This window comes from Trichosurus vulpecula, chromosome 6 (genome assembly GCF_011100635.1).
Source record: "Trichosurus vulpecula isolate mTriVul1 chromosome 6, mTriVul1.pri, whole genome shotgun sequence".
Taxonomy (NCBI): domain Eukaryota; kingdom Metazoa; phylum Chordata; class Mammalia; order Diprotodontia; family Phalangeridae; genus Trichosurus; species Trichosurus vulpecula.
The window spans coordinates 6,194,510-6,204,912 of NC_050578.1; the positions used below are offsets into that span (position 1 = coordinate 6,194,510).

Sequence of the window (10,403 nt, forward strand, 5' to 3'; positions counted from 1 at the left end):
TCACCTCTGTCAGGAGATGAGTAGCCATAGCTCATTTCATCATGGGTCATTTAAGGTTGGTCATTGTGTTGAGATTCATAAACTTTAAAAGACTCAGAAGAAGGTTCTCGTAGCATTGGGTAGCTCTTCTCTGAAAGGCTGATGGGAAGACGTGGACCAAAATTACATAGGCTGAGAAGGTATGGATGGGTTGCAGTCAGCCCTGCTGGAGGAAGTATCAATTGAAATACCAGTTCTTTGTTTCTTAACAATGGGGAGGAGGGAAGGAGGAGGAAAAATGGTCATCTCTGAAAGGCCAGTAGAGAATGCCATCTAGATATTGATCCCAACTAGAAGGAAGAGAAGCTTTTCTATGTTACCCTTGTCCCCCTCCCCCCTACCCTACATACACACACATACACTGGACGGTTCAAAGCTATTGCTTAGTCACAGATAGCTTCCACTGAGTCTATCAGGATATTTCCAAGATATAGCTGGCCCTCAGGGTGAGTTTCTGGGCCAGTAGAGCTCTGCTTTTCCTGTGCCCCACCCAGGACTTCTCCAATGCCAGTTTCTCCCACCTCCTCCTCCTCTTCCTCTTCCTTCTCCTCCTCTTCCTCCTCCTCCTCCTCCTCCTGCTCCTTGACCTAGCCACTGGCCCAAGTTCTATCTCTCTAAGGATGCCACTGTTCAATTTCTTATCAATACAATGTAGAGAACACTGAATCCACCCAATTTCTACTGCCGTATTTCTAGAATTTGTTCCATGGAGGAATTCGAGGTATGAAAGGTATAATGGCAGACAAACATACTCAACAAGCCCATCTTCTTTGATATCTATGTTGTCACACACGCTTTAGCTGATGCCAAAGATTATTGGCAATTATGTCGTAAACTCAAAGACAGTGAGTTGAAGGGGCCTCAGAGGCTTTCTAGTTTAACTCTATCATTTTATAGGTGAAAAAATTGAGGCACAGGAGAGCTGTGACTTATCCAAGGTCACACAGGAGTAACAAGCATCAAAGGCAAGATTTGAACCAGGCCATCAAACTCCCCAGTCAGCGCTCCTTGAAATCAATCATGTGACTGAAAAATTGACTTCAAGTATCAGCTGATGAAAGTATCCAGTAACCCATGACAGACGCTAAATTCAGTGAACACACATTTGTCTGGGCAAAGGACAGGCAGAAGAAATCAGTGTCCCCACACTGTCCTAGGGGTTTTTTAAGCTAGAGTTATTTTGGGGGATATATGTACGTGTGTATAATTGATTAAAATTAGGAGTTTGTAAAGACAATTCAATCCAATTCTGTCCAACGAACATTTATTAAATAGCTGTTATTTGGTAGACATCTAGCGGGCGCTGGGGATACAACACAAATCCTACTTTCAACAATTTTCCATTCTAATAGAGCGGGTAAAATATGTACAAATAGCCAATGATGCAAGGGACGGGAGATGGGGCAAAAAAGAGAGGCTCAGGCAAGGTGCTAGGGAACATTTGAAGTGAGACAGGCCGCTTCAGGGGTATATTGGCAAATATTTAGTAACCAGCTTTCTGTGGGGAGAATGCATAAATGAAGTACTTTTAAATTTATTTTGTATTATTTATATTTTCTCCATCACTTTTTTAAGTCTCAAGCTCTGATTTGTAGCATTTGCTGACGCTCAGGCATAAATGCTCACCCTGAAACTTTAACAATTAGCTGATTTTAGCACACCCCCAGAGCACTTTCACTTGGGTAGAGGGGCTAGGGAGGAAGAATAGAAAAGGTTTCAAAGATGAAGTGGTATCGGAATTGTGTCTTGGAGGAATGGAAGAATGTGAGAAAGAGGTCTCCTCCCAGCGGAGGAATCCATTCTGTGCATGATGGAAAATGAGAGAGGCCAAGACAAGAAATGAAGAGATTGGTAGTCCGCTTTGCCTGGATTGTAGAGTGTAGGAAGGGGGAGTACGAGGGGATCATGTTGGGAAAGCAAGCTAGGACTCATGGTGGAGAGCTTTGAATGCCAGAATCAAAGGACTGATTGGCACCCAGTGGGAAACCACTGGAAGTTTTTGAGTGGAAAAGCACTGTGATGAGAGAGGACTTAGGAAGATGATGAGGGAAGGATTGTAGAGGAGAGGGGCTGGAAGCATCAGGACTCCTTAGGAGGCTACTACAGTCATCTAGATGAGAAGAGTTAAGGGTCTGGGCATGGGTGGGGCCAACGGGAGTACAGAGGAGAGCATGAATGCAAGAGATGTGGAGCAAATGGGGTCATTAGGGCTTGACAACTGTCAGGATGTGGGACCATGAGGGAGAAGAAAAAGCCCAGAGATGACCCAGATTTCAATTCTGGGAACCCAGGGGCTGTAATTAACCATCAACAAAAAGATCGATGTTTGGGGAGGAGGCCGATTCAAGGGAAGGTTCAGCTTTGGATGTGTTGAGTTTGAGGTACCAGCAGGAGATCCGAATCATGCAACCGTCCCACAGGGATCTGGGAAAATGAGACTGGGATTATGAAAGGAGGGAGGTGGATAGAGATCTGGGAGCTGTCTGTATAAAGTGACTGAAGTCAGTGACGTGGATGAGCTCATGGAGAGGAGAAAGGGGAGAAAGGAGAGGGCCAGGGAAGAATCTTAGGGTGTGCCTTCATTTAAGAGGTAGAAGCCAGCAAAGAAGACGGAAAAGGAGCTACCAGAGAGGTTGGAAGGGTCTTACATCCTCAATAAACTTTCAGACATTTCGAATAAGACATCCTATCTGATAGGCACCTCCAACTCAATATGTCTGTAACAGAATTCATTACCTCCTCCCCGCCAAATCTGCCCCGCTCTCCAACTCTGTCCCAGTTACTCTGGCTCACAACATCTTTGTTACACTCAGCCCTTCTCTCACATTCTCCCCACAAACCCAATCTGGTTTTTTCCTTACCTTCCCAGCATTCTCACGTGTCTTCCTCTATGCACGCACATAACTACTACCCTGGCAGATGCCTCATTGCCTTATGGCTGAACCATTGCCCTAGCTTTCTGGTTCTTGCCTGCCTCGAATCCCTCCTGGCTTTAGTCCGCCCTTCAGACATCTACCTGGTACAGAGGACAGAGTGCTGGGCCTGGGGGCAAGAAAAGCTGAGGTCAAATTTAGCCTCAGATGCTTCCTAGCTGTGTGATGAAGTCTCTGTTGGACTCAGTGCTCTCAACTGTAAAGGGAGGATGATAACAATATATTTATCAAAGAATGCTTGTTCATATCTGTAGGGTGCTTAGCCTAGTGCCTGACCCAGAGTAGATGCCATTTAAATGCCCATTCCCTTCACTCCATTGTCAAAGCCATATTTTAAGGTGAAGTTCTGAAATGTCACCCTCCCCCCAAACAAACTCCAAATGCTATTTGGCATTTAAAGCGTTCCACAACCTGGCCTCTGCCTACTTTCCCAGTCTCCTCACAATCTACCCACTTCTCCATACTCAACCTTCCAGCTACCTTGGCCTGTTTGCTGTTTCCCACATATTACTTTCCATCTCCCACATCCATGTCTTTTTGCTCTCACTGTCCCCCATGCCTGAGATGCTCCACTGTCTCACCTCCACCTTAATTTCCCTGACTCCCTTCAAGACTCAGGTCCATCTTCTGAAAGAGGCCCCCTCCCCCTCCCCTCCCCACTCAGCACAGCACCTAGTTCTTGCCTTCCCTCTAAGGCAATCATTTCCATTTACACCATATATGTGTCGTGCCAACATGTGAATTTCCCAGCACCACATCCGAGAAGAAGGGGGAAAAGTAAATTTTCTCCCATCTTTTTGGGGGCCTCAATCGTTGTCACTCAGCCATTTCAGAGTGTTTCTGTGGCAAGTGTTCTTTACAGTATTGCCATTGTGCACATTGGTTTGGGTTCTTTTTTTGTTTTAACTTTATATCAGCTCATACATATTGTTCCATGTTTCTCTCTGTTCTTCATATTCATTATTTGTTATGATGCAGGAATATTCTGTTATGTTCATGTATAATAATTTGTTTAGCCACTTCCTCATCAATGGGCATCTGCTTTGTTTCTAGCTTTTTACTAAAAATAAATACTGATTTTGGTGTAGACAGCACTTAGGGTTAGGGTTAGGGTTAATCCTAAATTCTATCTTTGACCTCTTCGGGGCTTAGGTACTGCCTGGTTGGTTGATCCCAGGGTCAAAGACATGGGCATTTTAATTACTTCTTTGAATAATTCAAAATTGGTTTCCAGAATGGATGGGCTGATTCATAGCTTCATTGGTTGTATTAATCTGTCTGTCTCTTCAGACTCCTCTGACATTGACCATTCCTTTATTTTGCCATCTTCACCATTTTGCAAGGTGCAAGGTGAAACCTCAGAGGTGTTTTGAGTGGCATTTTTCTTCTTATTAGTGATTTGTGTCAGTCTTGTTTGTGTATAGTTTGCAATTCTTTTGGGAACTGTCTGTTCATATGCCTTGACCACTAATCCCTTGGGGAATAATTCCATGTTAGATACGTGTGTTAGTTCCCTTATATGACCTGTATGGATATCTAACCCTCACCAGATATGTGTGTTAGTTCCCTTATATAACCTGCATGGATATCTAACCCTTATCAGAGATATTTGATGCAAAGATTTTTTTCCCTAAGTGACAACTTCTCCTCTTATCTTGGTTGCACTGATTTTATTCATGAAAAAGTTTTTCAATTTTATGTAGTCAAAATTGTTTACTTTTGCCTTTTGTGATCACTTGTATCTTTTATTTGCTTAAGAATTCTTTCCCAAGCCGCAGCTCTAAAACATGGCTGATCTGGTTCTCCTCTCACTTTTTTATGTGATGACCTTCAATATTCAGGTAGCACATCCATTTTGAGCTTATTGTGATATATAGTATTAATTTCTGCCAAATTGCTTCCCAATTTTCTAGTAATAATTGTAAAATAGGCAGTTCTTTCCTGAGTAATTTCTGTTCTTAGGTTTGTAGAACATTGGATTATTAACTGTAATTGTTTCTGATTTTTCCTTATGTAGTCTGTTTCCCTGATGTACTTTTCTAGTTCTCAGCCAGTACCAAATGGTTTTGAATATTATTGCTTCATGGTATACTTTGAGGTCTAGAAATCTTATTCTCCCATTCACTAGATTTTTCATTATTTCCCATAAGATTCCAGACCTTTTGTTCTGCCAAATAAACTACGTTACTATTTGATATGGCTTATGAAAAATGTCCTTGGTAGCTTGAATTAATTGAGGTAATATTGTTCCATGGACAGGACACTCTGTCTCTCAACTCTGGGCATTTTTCTCTGGTGCTTCAACAATCTGGCTAGCAGCTGCTGTGGGGGTGTAAAACCAACAACAACCAGCTCACAGAACACTGCAAGCCCAGGCTCTTTTGATCTGCTTTACTAAGGAAAGCAACATTAAGGGATTAACAATCTTACTTTAATCCAGCATACAAACATCATTCACCTAATTCAGGGGAGAAAGCCAGCACCCCGAACTTCAGAGCAAACACAAACATCAACAGACAGACCTTATCTGATTCGAATCTCAATGCATAGTTAGCAGAGTTTAACAAAGTTCGAACATCCAGGTTTACAAGCTGGAGGGCTCTTAACTACAGCTGCCCAGAGTCTCCACATCAGTGAGCCACCAAGAGTGAGAGCCCTAAGCAAATAGCTCTGTTCTCTCTTTCTATGCACTCTTTAGCCATCATCAAATGTCATCTGAGCAACCAGAACTTAAGCTCTTACTATTGGCTCTGGTCTTAGCAACTCCCCTTAGGACCCTGAGGGCTTCACGCCCACCTAGGCTTAGCACCTAGTAGCTAGGGGTTTGTGGCCTGCTTGGGAGAGGAGATATAATCAGACCTCCCTTCACTGGCCCCACCTGGAGCCCCACCTTAGTTACCAATGCATCTGACCATTCCCCATGCTAGGAATGCTCTTCCTTCTCTTCCTTCCTACTGACTTCTCTGGCTTCCTTTCAGTCCCAACTAAAATGCCATCATTTACAGGAAGCCTTTCCTAACCTCTCTTAATTCCAGTGCCTTCCCTCTGTTAATCAGTTGCTTCTGCTTCATTCTATATATAGCTTGCTTTGTATATATTCGTTCGAATGCTGTCTTCTCTGTCAGATCATAAGTTCCTTGAAGGCAGGGTCTATTTTTTGCCTCTTTTTGTATCCCCACCACTTAGCACAATGGCTAGCATGTAGTAGGTGCTTAATTGATAGATTGAGCTGACTCTGAATCTTCAGACCATTAATTTGTTTGAGAAAAGGTAAAAATCAACCCTAACTTAGAAGACAGCATAAAGAAGAAAAGATATAATGTCCAATGACAACAGCTATAACCTCAGCATTCAAACAACCTATTGGTACAAAAAAATGGGAAATTTATAAAAGACTACAAAGTTTAGTAACAGCACCATTGGCACCATTCTTTCAAGCTTTCTTTAAATGGAGAGAATTGATTCTGGTCCATTGCATTTTCTAGTCCCTCTTCCCCAGACTCCTTTGATTTCTCTTTCTTTGCAGAGCTTTGAGGAACTTGGAGAGAACCTGAGTTATTCCCTCAGGGCCAATAGCCTGTTGTGTATTCAGTAGTTACAGGGCCACTCTATCCTCTTCCTTGATCCTTGTAATGAGCGAGCCCAATTGTCACCTTGACAGCTGGGGCTGGTCCCCTTATGTCTCTGAGTCTCAGCAGGGATTCCCAAAGGATTTCCTCTTCTTGCAGAGGTCAGGATCATAGGCTAATAGATTTAAAGCTGTAAGATATTTTAAGGGCATCTGGTCCAAACCTCTCATTTTATATTGGCTGAGATCAAGTTAACTCTTATCTTCCAGGTCTAGGACAGAACTACTTTGGAACTACCAGGGAGGGTAGGATTTATCTTGAATTCCTGAAAGAATCGTGAGGCTAGATGTCAAATAGCTCAGCAAATCAATGCATCCTCATTGGCTTTTCCCAGGCCTGGGACTCTGTCCCTTTTCATTTCTACCTCCTGGCTTCTTTCAAGTGGCCACTAAAACTCCACCTTCTGTAAGCAGCCTTTCCAGGGTTTCCTTGGTCCTCCAGCCAGCCAGTCAGCTAGCATTTATTAAGCACCTACTGTGTGCCAGGTGGGGATGCAAAGAAAGACAAAAGGCACTCCCCGATCTCAAGGAACTCACAGTCTAATAAGGGAGACAAATGAAATAAGATATGTAGATCTAGATACTGAGAAATACATGTGTATATCCTCTGTTATATATGTGTATGTGTATAAATATGTTTGTATGTGCATGTGTATAATTTGAGAGACAGAGACAAAGAGAGAGACAGAGACAAGGAGTTGGGATTTGAACCCAGGTATTCTAGGTCCAGACACCATGGCTCCTCCCCTTAGACCACACTGCTTTCACTCATAGGGTCTGTACCTTCTTTCCTGCCAGGCCTTGGATGGCTTCTGGATTTCCAGACTAGATGAAGTGAAGAAGTGCCTGGGCTCTTTATATGGGGAGAATAGCTGGGCAAGTAGACAAAACCAAAAGATCTTAATGACTAAAATGGACAGGGTATATTTTGTGTTTCCTTTTCACTTGAAATAGAATGTTTTTCATTAGAAAATAAAAGAAGATTTCTAGCAAGGATGTGGTCAATTACAATCAGGAAATTGTTAATAGAAATCATTCCAAAAATTAGCATCTTAAAAAAAACTCAGTTAAATTATCTGGTGTAATGGTCTTGATTTTGCCTTAATTTCCCCCTGCATTGGTGGAGAGGGGCTGTCTAGACCTGTGACTTCATCCATGTGGGGAATGATGAGTGAAAAAGTCCTCTCCTCTGTTGTAAGACAGCAACTCCTCTCTGCCTTAGTCTTGGGGAGTTGTCCTGGGGGGACTGAGAGGTTGACGATGATGACGATGATGATGATGATGATGATAATAACGACAGCTAGCATTTATACAGTATTTTACAAATATTTTGTTTTACCCTCACAATAACCCTGGGAGGTAGGGGCTAGTATCATCCTCATTTAGTGGCAAAGCAGTAATAGCTAACACTTACACGTCACTGCAAATGTATCATTGGATCCTCACGACAACCTTGGGAAGCAGGTGTAATTATTATCTTGATTTTACAGATGAAGAAACAGGTAAACAGAACAGCTAGGAAGTGCCAATGGTCAGATTTGAACTCAGATCTTTTTCATTTGAGGCTCAGTGTTCTATCCATTGTGCCAGCTGGTTAAGTGATTTGTTCGTGATTACATAACTAATACGTGTCTGAGACCAGTCTGGAGTCCTTGCCTCCAAAGGCACTTCATTAGAGACAAATTCAGTTGGATCTTAAATGCACCTCTGTGTTGGCCAAAATGGTTTCTTTCAGAGTCAACAAAGTTTAGTAGTGAAGAGATTCCTGAAAATCAGTATATTTGGGGAAATGGGCTCAGCCTACTGCTATACCAGCCACTGGGTAACAGTATGTCCAATATCGAGGAATTTCAAGATGGGAAGGAATGTAAAGGTCCCCTAGCACACCCCATTCAGTTTATAAAGGAGGAAAAATGAAACTTAGAGAGGAGAAAACCTGGCCCAACATAACCCACCATACAGCAGAGCCAAGATTTGAATTCGGGTCCTTTTTCTCCATATTCAGAGTCCAATCGCTGTAACCTTATTCCAATGTTAAGTGATTGGTCAGTGACTAGAAAGAAGGGGAATTCAGCGCTGCTCAGATTGGAGCCAGGCTGGGGCAATAATTGGGCCAAGACATTCCAAAGTCATAGGATCAAAGCTCTGGAAGTAGAAGGGGCCTGAGAACAGAGGATGTCAGACCTGGGAGGGGCCTGAGAATAGGGGATGTCAGAGCTGGGAGGGCACTTAGAACAGAGGATGTCAGACCTGGGAGGGGCCTGAGAACAGGGGATGTCAGACCTGGGAGGGCACTTTATTGTGACAATTAGGCTAGCAGCTATTGTGACTGTGTAAAACCAACAACAACCAGCACACAGAATGCTGCAAGCCTAGGCTCTTTTGATCTGCTTTACTAAGGAAATCAACATTAAGGGGGTTAACAATCTTACTTTAATCCATCATATAAATATCATTCACTTAGTTCAGGGTAAAAAGCCAGCACCCTGAACTTCATAGCAAATACAAACAAATTACCAACATTGACAGACAGACCTTGTCTGATTCAAATCTCAATGCACCGTTACCAGAGTTTAACAAAGTCCGAACATTCGAGTTTACAAGCTGCGGGGCTCTTAACTACAGCTGCCCAGAGTCTCCACATTAGCAAGCCACCAAGAGTGAGAGCCCTAAGCAAATAGCTCTGTTCTCTCTTTTTATGTACTCTTTAGCCATCATCAAACATCATCTGAGCGACCAGAACTCAGGCTCCTACTATTGGCTCTGGAAGCACTCCTCTTAGGACCCTGAGGGCTTCACGCCCACATAGGCTTAGCACCTAATAGATAGGGGTTTGGGCCTGGGGCTTAGCACCTAATAAGACTCGATCAAAGACACCTAGCTTAATTGATATTACACACCTAGAAGAGAGGATGTCAGACCTGGGAAGGCACTTAGAACTGGGGATGTCAGATGGGGAAGGACATTCTGAATCTTCTTCAATAGATCATCCTAACTATATTGGACAAGATGATGAGTTAACGTCTAGTACAGCTTCCCCATTTTACAGAAGAGAAAATTGAGTCAAAGAGGTCATAGAGTCATTAGCAGAGTTGTGACTCAGATCTAAACGTTTTAATTCTTAAAGCCACACTGGTAAATATAGTGCTTTAAATCCAGGGCTTTAAGAGTTTGCCAAGCAGGGACCCTCTTCACTTTTGTCTTTGTTTCCGGGGTCTCCAGCACAGCATTTGGCACGGGGGTGGACTGATCATTGTTTGTTGAATTGGACCGGACTGGACTGGACTGGATCCAGGCACGAATCAAGCAGAGCCATAGCTGGTCCAGGAATCCAGATCTCGGCCTCCACTGAAGCCTCAGTATCCCTGTGAGATTAAGGTCTAGGCACTACCATCTTCTAACACAATCGGACTCCTCACAGATCAATTCAACTGATTTCATTTGCATTCGATGCAATCTAATTCACTTCAGTTCAATTCAATTTAGCCAACATTTATAAAATACCTACTATGTGGCGTGGGCATGGGATGGGCATTAGCTGCTGGGCATATAAAGTAATCTCCGCCCTCAATGGGTTTACATTCTCCTTTTCAGTTTTCATAGACCAAGGACATGAGTTCTGAGGGACCTTGGAGATCATCTAGGTTTACAAATGGGTGAATCTGAGGCCTGTAGGGGGCAAATGACTTGTCCAGGGTCGTACATTTAAAAAGTGGCAGAGCCAGGATTCCAGCCCACTTCTCCTGATTCTGGATTTAGCATGCTTTCCTTTAATTAGACCAGAGGCTTGTTACCTTTTTGTG

The 10,403-nt window shown here is 43.0% G+C and overlaps 1 protein-coding gene across 1 annotated transcript in view; it reads left to right on the forward strand.

The window, feature by feature from the left end:
• Positions 1 to 10,403, forward strand: part of SYNPO2 (synaptopodin 2) — a 206,278-nt gene that overhangs the window by 71,356 nt on the left and 124,519 nt on the right. The gene's annotated exons all lie outside the window — the stretch shown is intronic.